This window comes from Lissotriton vulgaris, chromosome 2_1 (assembly GCF_964263255.1).
Source record: "Lissotriton vulgaris chromosome 2_1, aLisVul1.2, whole genome shotgun sequence".
NCBI classification, from domain to species: Eukaryota; Metazoa; Chordata; class Amphibia; order Caudata; family Salamandridae; genus Lissotriton; species Lissotriton vulgaris.
In genome coordinates, this window is record NC_141687.1 from 1,803,454,874 (window position 1) to 1,803,475,931 (window position 21,058).

A 21,058-nucleotide genomic window follows, 5' to 3' on the forward strand; every position below is an offset into this window, starting at 1 on the left:
AGAGTTTTATGCACCATACAGAGTGTCTTGAAAGGGATCCGTTCCTTCACCAGAAGCCAGTGGAGAGCGTTCAACGTAGGTTTGGCTGAGGAGCGATGACTGGTGCCCATTAACAGTCTCGCTGCAGAATTCTGGACGACCTGAAGTTGCCAGGTCACCGATGTTGGTGCTCCTAGGTAGATCGCGTTACCGTAATCTAGCCTAGATAGAATTAGGGCCTGGATTAGGATTTTCTTGGCTTTTTCTGGCAATTGGGGAAGGATTTTACGGATCGTCTTCAGTAGCCCAAAGCAAGTGGCTGCTGTTTTTCTTGCTTGAGGTTTAAACGAAAGGTCTGCATCGAGCCAAATGCCCAAGCTCTTGAGCTCGGTTTTGAGGATGGGGCCGGGACCCATACAGGGGGGCCACAGTATGGAGGTGTCAAATGTGGCCTGCCTTCCTAGTAGCATCAGCTCGGTCTTTCCACCATTCAATTTGAGGTGAGACTGGTCCATCCATTTAGCTACTGATTCCAAGCAGCTGCACAAATTCGTGGGGGGGGGCTCTGCCTGGTTCAAAGAGACCACCAACTGGGTGTCATCAGTGTAGCTTACTAGTTGAATCCCGAAAGGGGCCACTATCTCCGCTAAGGGAGCCATGTACACGTTAAACAGTGTGGGGCTGATGGAGGAGCCCTGCGGCACCCCACACTGCAACGGTACCGGGGGGGAGCAGCTGTTGTCCGCAAACACCTTAAAAAACCTGTCCCTAAGGAAAGATTCGAGCCTCGCAAGGGCCTTGTACGTGACTCCGATGTTATTAAGGCGAGATAGGAGGATATGGTGATTAACCGTATCAAAGGCGGTGCTGAGGTCCAGGAGGATGATGGCCACGCTGCCACCTGCGTCTAAGATCCCCCTGGACTCCTCAACCACCCTCAGCAGAGCTGTTTCCGTTCCCTGCCCTTCGCGGAACCCAGTTTGGGATGAGTGAAGCAGATTAGATGTTTCTAAAAATGAGGCAAGTTGACTGTTTACAAATTTTTCAGTCAGCTTGCTGATGCCAGGGAGAAGGGAAATAGGGCGATAATTGGAAAGATTGCCAGGGTCAAGGTTAGGTTTCTTTATCAGGGCCTTAACCATGGCCATTTTCCAATCTTGTGGAACCGTGCCTGACTCAATCGAGCAGTTGACCAGATTGACAATAGGCTTACTAATGTGAGGAAGGGCTGAGTTTAGGATATTCATTGGCGCAGGATCAAGCGGGGAGCCGCTCTTTATGGCATTCAGAAGAGGGGGTAAGAGGTCCACACTAAGCGGAGAAAAGGAAGAAAGCTGGGGGAGCGTTGATTGAGCGGAAGTATTAGGGAGTGGGGGAGGTTCAACAGAGGATATGGGAGGGAGGGTGAGGAGGATCTTTTGGATTTTTGTAGCGAAGAAGTTCGCCAGTTCTTCACAGCGGGCACCTGTTTCATCTGGGGTGGACAGCGGGTCAGGGGCTTTTAGCAAAGTTTTAACAATTCTGAACATCTCTCTTGGGGCATTAGCGGAGGCCTCAATTTTATCTGCGTAGAAGATGGATTTGGCGGAATTTAGGGCAGTTTTATAGTTTTTTATGGAGGCTCTGTATTTACTTTTCTTCTCAGGGTTGAAGTCTTTCCGCCACTGTCTCTCCTCCTGTTTACACTCTTGTTTAAGAGTCCTAAGCTCCGTGCTAAACCACGGTTGATTAGTGGGGCCCTTCTTTTTAGTTATAGATTTTTTTGGGAGCACGATGTCTAGTGACTGCTCTATCCAATGGCTGAATCCACGGTTTGCCATATCTATATCAGGATTGATAGAGGGTTCGGTCGTCCTCAGAATTTCTACCCATTTGTGCATCTCAAGTTTGGGCCAATGTCTGGCTAATACTCTATGGAAAGATTTAGTTGGGCCGGGGCAGGGAACCTTCCAAATAAAAGGAATTACCATGTGGTCCGACCACGGGATCGGATACGGGTCCTCGGTTGTTAGGCCTGGGATGTTCGAGAATATTGGGTCCAGGAGATTACCTTTAGAGTGGGTAGAACACTGAACTTTTAGGCTCAAATCACAAGACTAGTGGGTCGTTAAAGTGAAGGTTCATGTCCCCCAGCACCGTGAAATTGGATGCTGTGCAGCCAGGTCCATTACTGCTTCGACTAGTCCCTCGTAGAATTGTCCTGGGGGTCCAAGTGGGCGATATATCAGGAGTCCTGAAAAGGAGGTTTCTGGGGATAAGGATGAATACCAAAAGGCGCTGAGGTCCTGATTGCAATCCAGAAATGCCAGTGGGCAGGATGAGGAGTTTCCATTGGAGGCAGAGAATTTGGATGGGCAGCAGGAGGGGCTGTTGAATCTGCCAGGAGGGAGGGCACCTTCCAGAGATGGCAGCAGTGTTTCTTCTAGAGGGCTGTCTACAGAGGAGTTGGAGGACAGGGAGGAAAACAGAAGGCATGAGTTGGAGCTCACAAAGCTCAGGGTGGGGATGGAAGATAAGGAGTTGGCAATTCAGATGGTGAAATTAGCCCTAGAGGAGAAAAAGATGCTCTTAGAGCATGAAAGAGGGTTGAGGGAGCTGGATTTGAAAGCAAAGAGCATAGACTCCAATCCATGATGGCATTGCACCATCAGTGCCTGGAGAAGGGAAGTTATACATCCCCAAGCAGGTTATCAAGGATTTCACTAAGCATGAGCACATTGGTCAGTGGTTCAAGGCCTATGAGGAGGTCTCACAGAGTCCCTGAGAGAGATTGGGGAGCAGGGCTGTGAGCCGCTTTCTTAGTGAAGGAAGGGAGACATTGCTAAGCTTGCCCACTGAGGATCAGATATCCTATGCCCCATGAAGGAAGCCTTAGTAGCAAGGTATGGTTTGACCCCAGAACTGTACAGGCAGACACTTAGAAACTGCAAGAAGCTTGAGTCAAATACTTGGGTGGAGTATGTATCCTACTTTTGCAGGGCATTTGATGGTTGGGTGAAGGGTAGCAAGGTAAATGATTTGCAGGGGCTCTATGATTTTGTTGCATGGGAGCTCTTGTCGGATAATTGTTTTCCAGAGCTCTGCCAGCACGTGTTTGAGAGTAAACTGACTGACCCCAGGAAGCTTGCTGTGGAGGCGGACCACTGGGTCAGTACCGGGGTCCACAAGGGTTATGTAGGAGACTCTGCCAAAGGTGGGCAGGGTCCCCAGCAGAAGAGTGGGGGGGGGACAAGGGTAAACAGAAGGAGTTCCAAAAAGGGCCCCAAAGTATTCCCCAAGGGAACCAAGGTAAGGTTTCACAGCCTCCCACTGAAAAGAAGCCATGGATCCCAACAGGTAAGCCGGTTCATAGGGGTTCCAAGGCATGTTTTAGTTGTGGACAGGTGGGCCACTTGCAAGGCGATCCTAGGTGTCCCAAGAAGGTTACGACCGTACCCACTGGTGCACCGCCCCGGGAAATGGCTGGTGTATCCTTGGGGTAGTAGTCGGGTGCCCAAGAGAGGTGGGGTTCTGCAGAAATGTCCCAGGTCTCTTTAAGAGACAGTGAGATGGTCTCAAGACACTAAGAAGTACAGGCAGTGGGTGACCATCAATGGCCGTAGTGTGGAGACTCTGAGAGACACCTGAGTCGGTGTGACAGCTGTCCATTGTCGGTTGGTGTCTGAAGAGCAGGTGATCCCCAACACATTCTGCCTAGTAGTTGCCGCTAACAATTCAAAGTGCCTCTGCAAAGTGGCACAGGTTACCTTCGAGTGGGGGGTGTCTCAGGTACCTTGAAAGTAGCTGTGAGGCCAGCCATGCCTGTTGACTGTCTGCTAGGCAATAATTTGGAGCGCTCCCCTTGGGCGAAGGTGGAGCTGAGGTCTCATTTAGAGATGTTGGGTCTGCCCGAGTGGGCATGTGTGACCACTCGGTCTATGGCAGCTGGTAAGGGTATTCAAGAGTACCTGGTATCTTGCAGAAAGAGAAGAGGCAGGGTGTGCGGGAAACTGGGCCCTGAATTTCCCATGGTCCAGGAGGAGGAAGACCGTGAGGGAGATGCCTTAGAGCCTACAGGGAAATAAGTTGCTGAACAGGGGACCTGCCTGAATTGACACATTGGCAGCAGGAAGGAGGCCCTTCCAGGGAGGAATTCTGCCAGGAGCAGCAGAAATGCTCTTGTTGGTTGGCGGCAAAAGGCTGTAAACCAGGCAGGCGGTGATCAGTCTGGATCATATTGGATTTACTGGGAGAATGGTCTCCTGTATAGCGAGCCTAAGGTTGCTGAGCCTGGTTCAGCCCGTGTGCTGGTGGTACCCCCAGCGCTTCAGAGCCTGCTGGGTCTGGCTCATGATGTGCCTTTGGCAGGACATTTATGGCAAGACAAGACCTTTGAAAGGCTTGTCACCCACTTTTACTGCCCCCAAATGCACAAGAGTTTTGATGCTCGTAGGTCTTGCCAGACTTGCCAGGCAAGTGGTAAAAGTGGGAAGAAGTGTAAGGCTCCTCTCTAACCTTTCCCTGTGGTCAGCATCCCCTTTGAGAGGGTGGGTATTGACATTGTGGGGCCTCTGGATCCCAAGACAGCCATGGGCAAGAGGTTCATCCTGGTCTTAGTGGACCATGCCACCCGGTACCCGGAAGCCAACCCCTCCGGACTGTGACAGCCCCTGCGGTGTGTTGTGCGTTAATTGGGATTTTCTCCTGTGTGGGGTTCCCCAGAGAGATGGTGTGCAACTGTGATACCAACTTCATATCTAAGTATATAAAGTCCCCTGGCAGGAGTGTGGTGTTATCTACAAGTTCACCACTCCTTACCCCTGCCAAGTGAATGGACTGGTTGAAAGATTGAACCGGACCCTGAAGGGCATGATTATGGGTCTTGGTGAACCCATGAGGTGTAAGTGGGACTTCCTCTTACCATACCTTTTGTTTGTTACAGAGAGGTACCGCAGGAGTACTTAGGGTTCAGTCCCTTTGAGCTCCCGTTTGGGCATCCTGTAAGAGGACCTCTAAGTCTGGTGAAAGAAGGCTGGGAGAGACCTCCCAGTAAACCACCCTAAGATGAATATAGCTACATGCTGGCCTTCAGAAACCAGACTAAGTGCTTCAGACAACTCACTCAGGTAAATCTGGAAGCCAGCTAGGAGGAGATAAAAAGTTGGTATGATCAGAATGCCACTCTTATTGAGTTTCAGCCTAGACAGAAAGTGTGGGTCATGGCACAGGGGAGACTTGTGCGTTCCAGGATAAGTGGACAGGACCATTTGAGGTTGTGGAGCACAAGAGTAGTGTCACCTACTTGGTGAACTTGCAGTCTCCAAGGAACCCTTTGCGGCTCCTGCATGTGAACCGCCTTAAGCCCCACTTGGAGAGGTCCGAGGTGGGCATGCTCCTAGCAACAGATGCTGGAATGGAGGAGGAGATAAGCCTCTTCTGGACCTTCTGTCTGCAAAGGAACATGATGGGTCAGTGGACGGTGTCACACTCTCACCCGCCCTGACTCCTGAACAGCAGAGTGACTGTCGCCAACTGTTGGGACAGTTTGCTGCTCTGTTCTCCCTAACCGCTGGTGTCACTCAGTGGTGTATCCATGATGTGGACACTGGGGACAGTCTTCCTGTGAAGCACAAAATTTACAGTGAGTGATTGAGAGGGTTATGGCTTGCATCAGGGAGGAGGTCTCCAAGATGTTAGCGCTAGGGGTGATTGAGCCCTCAAACAGCACTTGGGCCAGCCCATTGGTCTTGGTCCCAAAGGCTGCTGCACCGGGTGCCAAGCCAGTACTCCTGTTCTGTGTGGACTACTGAGGGCTCAATTCAGTCACCAGGACTGATGTGCACCCCATCCCCAGAGCTGAAAAATAAAAATACTGCTGCTATTGTTTTTATATAGATTGCGTGTATAAAGACTGCCCATGTGTTTTTAAACTTTATTGGAGAGTGCAGGGCGCGAACCCCCGTTCCCACCTCACTGGTCCCGCCATCTTGCGTGAGTGGGACGAGCTGAGCGAGCATTCTAGTGCTCCGCCCCGCCCGCCCCTGACTCTACAAAAGCCCCAAAAACCCTAGCCCTCGCTGATTGCTAACGAGGAAAGAGTGCTGTCCTGAGGCGGAAAGCCGGGACTGTTCATGAATTGTGATTGCTGCTAATATTTTAAAAATACTGCTGCTATTGTTTTTATATAGATTGCGTGTATAAAGACTGCCCATGTGTTTTTAAACTTTATTGGAGAGTGCAGGGCGCGAACCCCCGTTCCCACCTCACTGGTCCCGCCATCTTGCGTGAGGGGGACGAGCTGAGCGAGCATTCTAGTGCTCCGCCCCGCCCGCCCCTGACTCTACAAAAGCCCCAAAAACCCTAGCCCTCGCTGATTGCTAACGAGGAAAGAGTGCTGTCCTGAGGCGGAAAGCCGGGACTGTTCATGAATTGTGATTGCTGCTAATATTTTAAAAATACTGCTGCTATTGTTTTTATATAGATTGCGTGTATAAAGACTGCCCATGTGTTTTTAAACTTTATTGGAGAGTGCAGGGCGCGAACCCCCGTTCCCACCTCACTGGTCCCGCCATCTTGCGTGAGGGGGACGAGCTGAGCGAGCATTCTAGTGCTCCGCCCCGCCCGCACCTGACTCCATACAATGACATCTTGGCCCAGGAAGCGCAGCGGACGAGCGCAGCGGGCGCGCCGGGCGCGCGCCGAAGCCGCGCCAAAGCCAAGCCCGTCTGCGCCCGTCCGCGTCCGGACACGGCCCAGGGCTTCAACCCCTGGTCCTGTGGATCGGATCATATGGAGTAGGGACGAGCTCTTAAATCTGTCCTCCGCAAAATGCAGACCTGGACTTCACATCTTGCACACAGGGGTGGACATAGACTGCAAGCACTGCCAATATCAGTTCTGCACTACTATTTCAGACATCGGGAACAACCCCTCCCTGTCATGCGGCCTACTTAATGTGAGATCGCTGCGCTGCCATAAGCTCGACATCCATGACTTACTCATGGATAGACAATTGGACCTACTGTTCCTTACAGAAACATGGCTGGATGCGCACTCCGACCCGGAAATCATTCAAGCACTGCCGGAAGATTATCGAATGGTTAGATTGGATAGATCTGAGGGCAGAGGAGGAGGCATAGCGCTTGCATTCAAACATCACCTGGCCTGTCAACTGGAATCAGTCCATCTGGCGGCAGGTGAAGTGGGGGTGTTCACAATAAAAATTAATGGGGGTACCACTGTGAAGGGTTACTTAGTTTATCGCCCGCCGGGCCCTCTGGCGAGGTTTAAGGGCACTCTCATAGAATGTGTCACGGAGATAGCGCTGCGGAGAGACAAGTTTCTGCTACTTGGAGATCTTAACATGCATCTCGAAGATCTATCCGACATAGGAACGAGGGAGTTCTTGCAGGATCTTCAATCACTTCAATTAGAGTTAAAAAGCCAACTCCCTACACACCAACATGGCCACCTACTCGATCCAGTATTCGCAAACTGGGAGGAAGTAAGTGTGGCGCCCCCAGTGCCTCTCCCGTGGACTGATCATTTTCTGGTACCTTTTGAAATCCACCTCCCCAAGCAAAAGGTGACCGATTCCACTCCTCTCAATTATCCTAGACGCAAATGGACTAGGTTCTCCCTGCCGAAATTCCATGAAGCTCTCACTGCTGAGGGCCCCCCTGGAGGCGACGATGCGGATTCGGCAAATAAATTGCTCAACGACCGCATCACGGCTGCATTGGATCGCACCGCCCCACTGGGTCATTCTAAGGAGGGCGGGCGCAAACAGAGATCGGCACCATGGTTCAATGAGGAGCTGCGCGGTGCCAAGAGGGAGTGCAAGCGAGCGGAAAGGCAGTGGAGGGAAGCCTTTGATAGTCAGGCGAGAGAGAGATATCTCGTCAACAGAAGAGCATACCACAATTTGATCAGGAGAATTAAAACCGCCCACTATACCAGTAGAATAATGGATGCCGAGAACTCAGCGAAAGAACTGTTCAGTGTATACAAGTCTCTGGCTGTCCCCAACTCATCAGCGGGGCCAGAGGACTGCTCTGCGGCCACCTGTAATCGCATTGCCGAGTATTTCGCCGACAAAGTGTCCAAAATTTACTCCGCCTTTCCCGCCCAACCAATGGTCGGAGGAGAGTTCGTAGCTCCTGATAGGGAGGTGAACGGACAAAACTTGCTGCTCAATTTTTCTACCCCGTCAGCAGAAGACCTGATCAAAATATGCAGGTCAGTGAAGTCAGGCTCCCCACGGGACCCAGCGTCTCCTAAACGGCTGGCCGACAGCCTGACGACACTAGAACCATATATCAGGCACCTGTTGGACATCTCCTTCAGGTCCAGCACCCTGCCTCGTGAGTGGAAACAGGCAGTTGTGCTCCCCCTCCGTAAAAAGCCCAACATCAGCTTCGAAAAGCTGGAAAATCTACGACCCATATCCCTCCTTCCCTACTTTTCGAAAGTGGCAGAGAAGGTGGCAAACTTGCAGCTAATGCAGTTTGTGGAAGAGAAAAATCTCCTCCACCCCACCCAATTTGGATTCAGACCTCGACATTCGACTGAGTCGGCGCTCCTCATGGCATCTGAAGCCATCCGACAGGGGGCCGACGAGGGCCATACCATGGCTCTGATCCTGCTGGATCTCAGCGCTGCGTTCGACACTGTAGCACATTCCATCTTGCTACAGTGTCTGAACATAGCAGGGGTAGGCAACGCAGCGCTAAAATGGATTCAGTCGTTTCTGTCGGGCCGAGGCTTTCAAGTCAGGCAGGGCGACTGCTACTCCAGGAGAGTGGCACTGGACCAAGGGGTACCTCAGGGCTCGTCCCTAAGCCCGACGCTTTTTAACCTTTATGTTGCCCCGGTCGCCTCCATAGTTGAGAGACACGGCCTGCGCATGGTGTCCTACGCTGACGACACGCAGCTAGTCATCTCCCTATCGCGCGCACCCAGTCTTGCGGCAGACATCTTCAGAGCATGCATGCAAGAACTTGCTGCCTGGATGTCTGCCAACTGCCTTAAACTCAACGGCGACAAGACTGAGGTGCTGGTGGTAGGGGGTGATCGGGCGGCGTGGACGTCAGCGTGGTGGCCGCCTTGCTTGGGACCAGCTCCTACTCCCTGCCGGGAGACGAGGAATTTAGGTATTTGGTTCGATTCCGATCTGACCTTTGGTCCCCAGGTAAACAGGGTGGTTGGCACCTGTTTCGGGATCCTTAAGACCATCAGGAAGGTATTGGAGCTCCTTCCCACCGAAGCCCGCAGGACACTAGTGCACGCTTTAGTCACGTCCAAAATGGACTACGGCAACCTGCTCTATCTGGGTACCCTTGAGAAAAACCTGAGCCGTCTACAGGTTTTGCAAAATGCCGCTGCCCGGCTGGTGCTCAAACTGCCGAGAAGATCAGCCTCCAAAGCCGCTCTCCAGGCTTTACACTGGCTCCCGGTCAGAAGCAGGGTGGAATTCAAGGCCCTCTGCACCTGTCATCGGATTATTAACGGCAGGGCACCCTTTCCACTTCAGGGTCTCCTGACTCATTACGAGCCGACACGCGCACTCAGATCCTCTGGATCAGGGCGCCTTACCATTCCCAAAGTGACCAGAGCTAGGATGGGCGGCAGGTCCTTCAGGTATCTTGCCTCATCCAGCTGGAATAAACTTCCGGTTGCGCTGCGTTTGGAACCTACAGAGTCGATATTTAGAGCAAAGCTAAAAACACTCCTATATGTGAAATAACGGCCTCCCCTCAGTACCGCCTCTTACCACGCTCGTATCGGAGCGCGGGGATACGCCGTTGTGCGTCACCATGCGCTTTACAAGACCCCCTATTATTATTATTATTATGATGAGCTCATAGATCAGTTGAGAGCTGCCCAGTACCTCGGCACGTTTGACTTAATGTCTGGGTACTGGCAGATTGCCTTAACTGATGGGGCAAAGGAGAGGTCAGCATTCTTAACACCAGAGCGGCACTACCAATCCCAGGTGAGACCCTTTGGGTTGAAGAATGCCCCTGCCACCTTTCAGAGATTGGTCAACTAAGTGTTGGCGGTGCTGGAGGACTTCAGTACCGCTTACCTGGATGACATTGCAGTGTCCAGTGCCACTTGGGAGGAACACCTGCACCACCTCTGGGAAGTGTTGAAGGCTCTGCAGAGGGCAGGCCTCATGATCAAGGCAAATAAGTGCCAGATCAGGCAGGGTTCTGTGGTGTACTTGGGACACCAGGTGGGGAGCGGGCAGTGGTGCCCCCTACAGCCCAAGATTGATACCATTCTGGCTTGGGAATCCACCAAGAACGAGACGGAGGTGAGAGCCTTCTTAGGACTCACCGGGTATTACAGTAGATTTGCCAAGGGTTATGGCTCCATTGTTGCCCCCTTGACAGAGCTGACTTCCATGAGCAGTCCAGGAAGGGGAACTGAACTGATGCCTGCCAGAAGGCTTTGGATGCCCAGAAATCTGCAATGTGCAAGGCGCCAGTGCTTCAAGTTCCCAACTTCACAAGGGAATTCATTGTTCAGACAGATGCTTCACAACATGAGGTGGGAGCTGTGCTCTCACAGATAAATGAAGATGCCTAGAACAACCTGTAGCCTTCATTATTAGGAGGTTTCTTTCACCGGAACAGAGGTGGAGTGCGATTAAGCGTGAGGCATTTGCTGTGGTCTGGGCACTGAAGAAGCTGAGGCCCTACTTGTTTGGGACTCACTTCCGGGTTCACACAGACCACAGGCCCCTCAGATGGTTGATGCAAATGAGGGGTGAGAACCCAAAGTTGTTGTGGTGGTCCATTTCCCTACAGGGGATGGACTTCACGGTGGAACACCGCCCTTGTACAGAACACCCCAATACTGATGGTCTGTCCAGATTTTTCTGCCTTAGTGAAGAGAACTCCCAAGGGGGTGAATAGTTCTCCCCATATTTCAGCTGGATGGGACACATGTTAGACCTCCTGGCACCATTGGTGTAGGTCTCCCCTGTATTATTGCCTTTGTTTCCTGTGTTTTTGCTGTGTGTTAGACTCCGTTTTGCTGGTCTAGATGCTTTGAGCACTTTGCCACTGCTGTTGAGTGCCAAAGTACAAGTGCTCCCTTTGTAAATTGTTGTTAAGGATTAGTGGTTCCATGATTAGCATATTTGATTTAATTATCAGACCCTAGTACATTGCACTGTGTGTGCCCAGGGCCTGTAAATCAAATGTTTGCTAGTGGGCTTGCAGCACTGATTGTGCCACCCACATAAGCAGCCTGTAAATGTAACTCTGGCCTGCCATTGCAGAGCCTGTGTGAAATCTAGTACTGCAATGTCGACTTGGCAAGTGCACCCACTTGCCAGGTTGTAACCTTCCCTTTTCTGACATATCAGTCACCACTAAGGGAGGCCAAATGTACTCCTGTGGTCAGGGTGCAGTGTATGTGAAAGGTAGGACATGCCCTGGTGTGTGTGGCATGTCCTGATAGTGAATTACTGCCAATTTCATTTTTCACAATTGCAAAGCTACCTGTTACCATAGGATAGAATGGGGAGTTTGTTTATAACATCTTCTAAACCTAACTACCCCTTGGAATAAGGTAGGAAAATAAAGTTTAGTATGCCTGAACCCCGGAATGATAAAATGCATCTTTTAGTGAGGGTGATTTTTACATTCTGTGTTTGAAAATACCACTTTTAGAAAGTTGGTATTTTCTTGCTTAGCCATCCAGTATGCCTCTACGTGGTTTGTGTATTGCATTTCTGGCTTTAGGATGACAGGGGCTGGGGAGGAGCAGTGGCTCCAGAGAGTCGGGTGAGTCAGGGCTGGGCTGAATAGACCAGGGCTGCATTTAGGGTAGGAGGAGGAGATTTCCTTTCACCTGAATGGGCCTGGTCTGCATTCCACAATGGTGTTTCTACCTTCTGCCAGGAAGCCGCTCCATTGAGGACAGAACTGGTTTAAGCTGGGTACAGACACTCTCTGCCTTCAGAGCACAAAGGATTTTTGTGTATAAAAAGAGGGGCTCAGACCCCAGACTTTTAGATCACTTCTGGGAATCAAGAGGAACCTTTGCCAAGGAGAAGAGCCAGACAAGCTGAGGAGGAATACTGCCCCTGTGCTGTTTGCTGTCTGGGGTTGGCCTGCAGTGGCTGCTTGCTGCCAAGAAAGGAAAAAAAGGACATTGCTTGAGGAAGATCTCCAAAGGCTTGAGCTTGCCCCCAGTTAACAAGGTCTCAGGAACATCATAGACCTCACCAGACTTCTGGGCACCGTCTCTGGAACCGCTGGTTAAAGTTGCTTGGAGAAGAAAAGGGTAACAGACTCTGTCATCAAGTCTGTCGCAACATACCGTGTCCTGAAAGCACCGTAGAGAGCACCGTCTCATTCTGCAACGCAACCCTGGGCTCACCGACTCCGTCAATGAGCTGCTGCGTGCACCGCGTCCTGTGGGCATTGCACTCTGCAACGCTTTGCTAAATTCTACACTGAAGTCTTTGACTCCGTCGCTGCCCGACTCCAACACCAACCGAATTCCATTGCCGTATCGTGACCTGCCAGCACCGCATTGAGCACCGCATCACCCTGCAGCGCATGCCTTGGTCTCACTGACTCCTTCAACAAACCGCTGTCTGCACTGAGCCATGCGGACACCGCTTGCTGCGACGTTTGAATCTCACATCGTAGCCGTGACGGTTGCTCGGACCGGCTCGTACCATTGTGTCGGCCGCAACAACAAAATATGCTGACTTTGAGTCTGTTGACTTTTTTGCTAACCCCTATCGACACGGTTGGCTGGAATTGTTAGACGCTGTCGTATTCAGTATCGCCGTAGCCCCGGATGGAGCTACGAGTCAAAGGAAATGTATTTTCATGTTTTTCCTGGATTTTAAAGGTTATTTTGCACAGTAACTATTTTTAAGAGTATTGTATGTTGGATTTTTTGTTGTTTGGTCTTGTTTTGGATTAGATAAAGATTACTTATTTTTCTAAACTAGTGTGGTGTCCATTTGTAGGTTTTTTACTGTATTACTACTGTATGTGTTCACAAATGCTTTGCACACTGCCTCTGAGATAAGCCTGTCTGCTCGTGCCAAGCTACCAGGGGTTATTTTGGAAGTGTATCCCCCTTGTCCTGACTAGGAAGAAGGGTGCCTACTTGGACAAAGGTTCCTGCCTCTGCCAACTAGAAACCTCCATTCTAACACTCATTATATGCAAAATGATTAATATGGGTGAGAACATCTGGCATAAAAGTTCCAGCTCTTTGGAGAAAGGTAACCCTATAGCTATATCCATATGCATAGGGTTGCTCTTGCTTCTCTCGTGAATACGGTCCAACAGATCTGAGAGGTGTTTTGAGAGGTCAACATAAGTGATGTTGGTTGGTATTCCTCCAATACTAATGGTGTTATGTCGAGACCTATTCTCAAGGTGTTAGCCCTTGCAAGAGGATATGTTGGTTTTCAAGTTGTAGGATGTGTTGTTGTAGGACCTCACTCTTTTCGCTGAGCTTGTCAATAGTGCTTTTGGTCTATGTAGTCTAGAGGGATGTTCTCTTTATTAGTACCAATATGAACATTGGTGGGCCAAGTTGATATTCATGGGTGACTCCGCAGGAATGCTTTGGCTAGAGGGTGGTACAGTGGGCACAGGTGAAAACAGTGCTTGAAACTATTAGGGAATGTGGCTTGCTTGAAAAACACCATAAATCTTTGTGAGCCAATGTGATTATCTTATAGGAAAAGTATAATTATTCATTTGGATGCAACTGCATAGGAATGCATTGAGGCGAGGGCAACCAGTTTGCTGCCACCTACTGCAACAAATTTTGCTTGCCTCACATAATTTACATACAAGTATTATAGAGGGATTCTCCCATTATTAGAATCAATATGAAAATTTGTGAAGCCAAAATGAACTTGATGGGAGAAAGTATGGTTATTTATTTGTCTATAATTCCAGAAGGAATTCATTGGCTTGATAGTGGCACAGTGGGCACAGGTAGAAACATTGCTTAGCTCAGGATAAATCCATATGGAGATTGTAAGGGGAAGTGGAGTGTTTGAAAAATATTTGCGAGCCAATGAGTTGTTCCTATAAGAGAACTACAATTACTTATTCAGATGTAACTCCATAGGAATCCATTGAAGTAAGGACAACCAGTTTGGTGCTACCTGTAGTAAAATGTTGCTCGGGTCAGGCAATTTACATACAGGTGGTGTAGAGGGGTGCTCTCTTCATTAGAATCAATATGAAAATTGGTGCGGGAAATTGATCTAGGTAGGAGAAAGGATAGTTACTTATTTGTCTGTAACTCCATAGGAATGACTGGTTTGTGGGTGGCACAGTAGGCACAGGTGAAAAAATTGCTTGGCTCAGTGTAAGTCATTATGGAACTTATAGGGGGATGTACACCCACATGCATCATTGCACCCGTTTGCAATTCCTAAATTGCGAAAATTAGGGAATCGCAATTTAGAAATCGCAAACGGCAATGCATGAATAATTCGCAAATATTTTTGCGATTTATTAATTTTCCTTAATTGCGATTCACATTTTGCGAATCGCAATTAAGGAAAACCTTCTCATTGATTCCTATGGGCCAAAAGGCCCATAGGAATCAATGGGAAGGCATTAACATTTTGCGATTTTCATTTTGCGAATCGCAATTTGTTAATGCATTTCAGTGTGCTGAGGGGGGTCCAAAGGACCCCCCCCCCTGCACCCTTGAAATGTTTTTGTAAGTGCAAGTTTCACACACACATGTCCAAAGGACATGTGTGTGTGTAACATGACATTTTCAAAAATGCATTTTTGAAAGATTTCGCAAATTAACACGAGATTCAACCTCGTGTTAATTTGCTCCCCCTATTTGCGAATTCGCAATTTTTAAAACATTCATGCATTGCATTTAAGGAATCGCAAAAATGCGATTCCTTAAATGCAATCGCATTTTTAGAAATCGCAAAAAATTGCGATTTCTACACAATTGTTTAATGCATCCCAAAAAGTGATTTTGGAATCGCAAACGGGCGAATTTTGCGATTCGCACCGTTTGCGACTCCAAAATCGCTTGATGCATGTGGCTGTTAGTGTGTTTATAATATTTGTGAGTCAATGCAAATTTCTTATAGGAAAAGTATGATTACATATTTGGAGATAACTGCTTAGGAAAGCCTTAAGGTCAGAGCGACCCATATGGTGCCACAAATTAGGATCAGTTCTGTCAACTTACATACAGGTACTGTAAAGGGGTGCTCCATTTCTTTCTTTCTTTTATTTACTCAAGATCTCTTGATTGTGTTTTTAAGGCAAAGAGACAAATGTGTCAGAGCCACCATATGCATGCTGTTCCGACATAAGATCATGACATTGACTGTGCAGAGGCTACTTGCTCAATATGAAGCCAATCGCTATTATACAAAGGTAGCGGCAAACCCATTTTAAAGAGGCTACTCTTGACGCTATTATTGCTAACGTAATCTGGCATCCCTTTCCAACATCATCCCTATCAACTGGTTCGATCACCATCTCATATTGTTCTTGATCTCACCCTTAGCCTAGCCTGCCCCTACTAAAAGCAACAAACCCACAATATTATCCAGAAACATCAATCGTATCCCCCCCAGGTGTACTAGAGGCCAAACTCCAAGCACAACTCCGTCGCGCACCTCCCTCTCTCAATGCAAATAAACTCACTGAGCATTAAAATAAAACTGTCTCCGAGGTTCCTGATCAACTTGCACCACCCAAACCTCTTAAAAATATCCCTGCCAAATCGTGGTTTAACTCAGACCTCAACAATGAAAGACGAGTTCTTAGACTGACAGAAAGAACCTGGAGACAACACTCTTCCCCCTCCAATCTTGTCCTTCTTCGAACCGCTAGATCCGTGTACAAGAAGCACATCTCCGCTGAAAAGGCTTCCTTCTTCCAAACACAGCTCTCCCGGGCCAAAAATAGAGCCAGAGAACTGTTTAACATTATTAGAAAGCAAACCTCCCCCGCCTCCCCAACATGTCTGCCACCACAAGCAAATGCAAAGAAATAGCTAACTTTTTCTCTGAAAAAATTACCAAAATTGACCAATCCTTCACTCTAACTCAAATCCCCTCAACCCCCTCTGTCCCCCTGATACTATTTCAACAGCCTCCCCTCTGCTAGCACCCCCTGCATCCTCCCCACCCCCACTATCCTCAATCCCTCCTGAATTTCCCCCTGACAACACTCAGCTCAAAAACAACGCCTCCTGGTTGAATTTTCACTCTGTCTCCAAACTTGAAGTCTTTAACATCCTGTCCAAATTAAAACCATCCTCTCACAGTAAAGACCCTGTCCCAACTTCCCTCGTCCATGACCTAAAGCACATCATTGTACCATTTTGGACCAATATCATCAACTCCTCCCTTTCATTAGGGTGCGTCCCGGCCTCCCTCCAACTTGGACAAATCACACCCATTCCAAAAAACCCTAAGGCCGACCCGAACGACCCCAACAACCTCCGCCCCATCTCAAACCTCCCCATACTCCTTAAAGCCCTTGAAAAATGTGCCCTTCAGCAACTGCATAAACACATTGACACTTACAACCTACTCGACCCTCTACAATCCGGCTTCCCACATCCACCTTGCTCTAGACAATGTCGAGACCTCCCTACTCATTCTCCTTGACCCCTCTGTGGCATTTGACACAGTTAACCATTCAACCTTACTCTCTACACTTAAATCTCGGTTTGGCCTTAATGGCACCGTCCCGAACTGGTTCATCTGCTATTTCCAACACAGAACCCAACAAGTAAAAATTTTAAACTGCCTATCCAGCCCCATTCCGGTCTCCCTCGGTGTCCCCCAAGGATCCATCCTCTCTCCTGCTCTCTTCAACCTGTTCATGGAGCCCCTTACCCTCATTCTCAAACAAGCCGGAATTACCTATCACCTATATGCTGATGACACCCAACTGTACTATAAAATTAATCCCCACTCTGATGTACTGCACCTTAACACTTCCCTGACCAAAATCCAAACCTTGTTCTATATCAATCACCTCAAACATAATCTTAATAAAACGGAAATCATTCTTTGCTCTCCCAAAAACAACCCTCTCTCCATCCAAACATGGATCTCTGACCATAATGCCCTAAACTGTCCAGTGGCGTAACAAACCTTGAGGGGCCCCCCTGCAGGGTACGTGAAGGGGCCGCCTCCAGACTCAATCTAGAGCTCCCCAGCAGAAGAGCGGTGCTGGCAGGTCCCCCTGGAGGGTGAGGCCTCCCCGTACCGCGGAGGCTGCAGACGCCTGTGTTACGCCCCAGAAACTGTCCATTCACCCTCTCCGAATCAGTATAATCCCTCTGCATCACCTTCGACAGTAAATTCACGTTCAAGTCGCATATAAAAAGCTCGGCAAAAGGAGCACGTTTTACGCTCCAACATCTCAAAAACATCAAACCCTTCATTCCAGTGGAAGATTTCAAATCCGTTGTACATTCCCTAGTCCTCTCGAAAATCAACTATGGTAATGCCCTTCTCTCCGGTTCACCTGGCCCCCCTCAAATCTGTTCTAAAATCTAGCGACGAGGCTTACAACTGACTGCAAACGTTCTGACCACATCTCCCTTAAATGGCTTTCTATTGAAGGCAGATCTACCTATAAATTAGCCTGCATTACGCACAAAGCCCTCCATCAAAAGATCCCGCTCTACCTTATAAACAAACTCAAAAAATTGGGCAGAGCCCGACCGATGACAAGCTGTAACTCTCTCCTCCTCGTCCCCCCTCTGCTAAAAAAGAAAGCCTCACAATCTCGCTCCTTCTCTGGTAAGGCTCCCAGCATTTGGAATGCCCTCCCTGAAGACCTTCGACTTAACCCTTCATACCTCAGTTTCAAAATTACCTTAAAATGCACCTGCTTCACTATTTCCATTCATGCCACACATCTCTTCCTATTAAATCTCCTACCTTCCCCCCCTCACTCCCACATCTCCTGTACTCTACCAACACCTACTCACCTCCTACTGTACCCATCCTCACCTCCTACGTCCCCCTCTTTCCACCTCTCTCCTATCAATTTGCTCTCCCCTCCTTCCACACTCCCCTAACCCCTCCCTATTGACAAAAAAATGAGTCTAGCTCCTTTTTACTGTTTTATAATTTTTATTATTTCATTCATATTTTGTTTTATAAATAGCTTCATCCTCTCACATTGTATCAAAATCAAGATATGTGTTTCATTTTTGTTCTTGAAGTCTACCATTTCTAAATGTTGCATTTCATTACTATTTGTTTTGTAACCCATGTACTATCTTCATTCCAATGTAAAGTGCTCTGATACCCAAGGGTGAAGCCAGCACTATATAAAACCTCTTAAATAAATAAAATAAATAAATAAAGTGACTCATTACACAAGCATTTATGCTACATTATGTTGAAGTACTGAAGGAAGTTAGCGGAAAACGTGTAGAAAAAACCTCAGAACATCAACTGCAGGTCAAACTCTTCAGTGGCAGAGGTAAGTGTGGGGTCAGTGTTGTGACGTGGTTCAAAGAATGTACTCCTCTGTGTCAAGTGAAAATTAATGAAGCAGTGAGGTAAAGCTCCAATAGCAGAGTCAATCAAAACATTGTAGCGCCATCCACGACTACCAAAACAATTCTGCCACCAGACTGACACCACTTGGAGATCGTAGTTTTCCCTAAGCCTGGCCAGACACTGTATGACCTTTCCTCCTAACACCCTATTTTGCTACTCAACTTAGAGGTCAAGATATTGGCCAAGGCACTGGCTAATCATTTGATACAACAGGTCCCAGACCTAGTTCACCCTGATCAGGCAGGGTTCACATCCCAGAGGGCATCCCAAATCAGCAGTATTCCTTCTAGCGGATATTGACAAAGCGTTCCATTCCGTGATTTATTCTTGCACCTCCGGTGCCTTAACTTTGTTCCACAATTCCTTTTCATACCTCCATTTACTGTATAACGACTTAACAGCATCTGTGCGAGTGGCCAGAGCTAGATCAGAGTAATTCCCTGTACAGCATGGAACGCAACATGACTGCCCCTTGTCCCCCCTACTGTTTTCTCTGGCCATGGAGCCATTGGCAGTGTGGGTGCAGGTGGGTGCTCACGTACGGGGTGTTGGTTGGGGTGCAGATAGGATAGCGCTGTACGCAGATGACGTCATCTTTTTCTTATAGCACCGGCCTCCACAGGACACTCAATACTGCAGATCATGCATATACTCAGCGACTTCTGGTCTTTACATTAATACTTCCAAATGTACAGTATTCGCACTGGGCGTGGACCCCCTGGGACTTGAGTGGGCATTGGGCCTGAGGCTAGCCACTGTTATTATTATTAACTCATTTATAAGGCGCACAAATCATCCTCCAGGGGATCTCTCGGCGCCCGAGAAGAGAAGCAACTGGAAGAGGAGTAAGGACTTCGCTCTTTAGAACAGCCAGGTCTTAAGCAGCTTTTTAAATTGTACAAAGTTAGTGCAGGCACGAATCGCTTCAGGAAGCTCATTCCAATGTGTGGGGGCCAGATAAGAGAAAGCACGTCCTCCCATTTTAACTTTCCTTATTCTCCTCCCACAAAGCAAGTTGCGATTGCTAGATCTAAGTTGCCTCCCCGGTTGGTAACATTCGATCTTATTAGTCAGATATGCCGGACCCAGCCTCTGAAGGGACTTAAAGACCATGCAAAGCAACTTAAAGATAGCACGCTTATTTACGGGGAGCCAATGTGAAAAGCGCAAGAGGGGGAGGGGTTCGTGCTGGTTTATCAAGAGCCAGGCGAGCTGCGGTGTTCTGCACCACCTGCAACTTAGATAGCAAATCTGCCCTGATACCTACCAGTAAAGAGTTGCTATAATCAAGGCGACTCATATGGAGCACCTGAATCAGGGTCTTTCTAGCAGTCAAAGGAATCCAGGGGAAGATCTTTCTGAGTGACCGCATGGTCCTATAACAGGTGCCTGCAAGAGTTTTTACCTGATCTTCCATTGAAAGTTTGTTATCTATTTTGAACCCTAGGTTCTTAGCCCAGCCCCTAGGAACAGGAACTTCTCCTAATTCTATCGGCCACCAATCTGCACTCCACAATTTATCTGCCTTGCCAAACAGCAATATCTCAGTTTTAGAGGAGTTTAGCTGCAGAAAAGTTTCCCTCATCCACTTAGCAAGGTCATCATACAATTGATAACATTGGCCTTGGTTTATGCAGGGTTTTTCTCAATGTGTACTATCAACTGCTTGTCATCAGCATAGGAGATGGTTTGAAACCCATGCTGTTTGATGATGGAGGCCAGGGGAGCGACATAGAGATTGAACAACGTGGGGCTCAATATAGAGCCCTGTGGGACACCCTTGTCCACCGCAGTTGTTGGTGACACATATGAGTCCAGCTGAACACATTGTGTTCTATCTGACAAGTAACTCTGAATCCAGTCAAATGTCAGACCTCTGACACCAATCTCTCTGAGCCTGCTCAGCAGGATACTATGAGAGATGGTGTCAAAGGCTGCCAACAGATCAAGCAGCACCAACATGACTGGAGAGTCTCTGTCTAATGACATCCTAAGCGTGTCCGTGACCTCTAAGAGGGCGGCCTCGGTGCTATAAGAGGCCCGGAAACCGGACTGGGAGGAGTCCAAGATTTTGTTCTGTTCCAAATAGCTGGAGAGGTGTTGGTTAATTATTGTCTCCATAATCTTGGTTAACACGGGAGGAGAGATATTGGCCTTTAGTTCTGTAAGTCCAAAGGATCTGCTGAAGCTTTTTTCAGCAGAGGTTTAAGACGTGCGCTCTTCCATTTACGTGGGAAAGTCGCAGTCGCTAATGAGATGTTACATATCTCTGCCAGTGAGTCTGCAACGACCGAGGATAGTTCAGACATGACCACTGGTGGTGCTGGGTCTAAGATAGATACACCACCACTGGGTCTGGGCTCCCAACAGCACAGCTTGCCACAAGCTAATAATAAACAAAGGAGTGCACGTGCTGCTACCTAGTTACTTGCCCTAGTTATTGCAAAACATCTGAAATCAAACCAGTGTTTTTCAATCAAAAAGTATCGTTTTTTATTTTTGCTTGAGTCAAATATTCAATTTTGA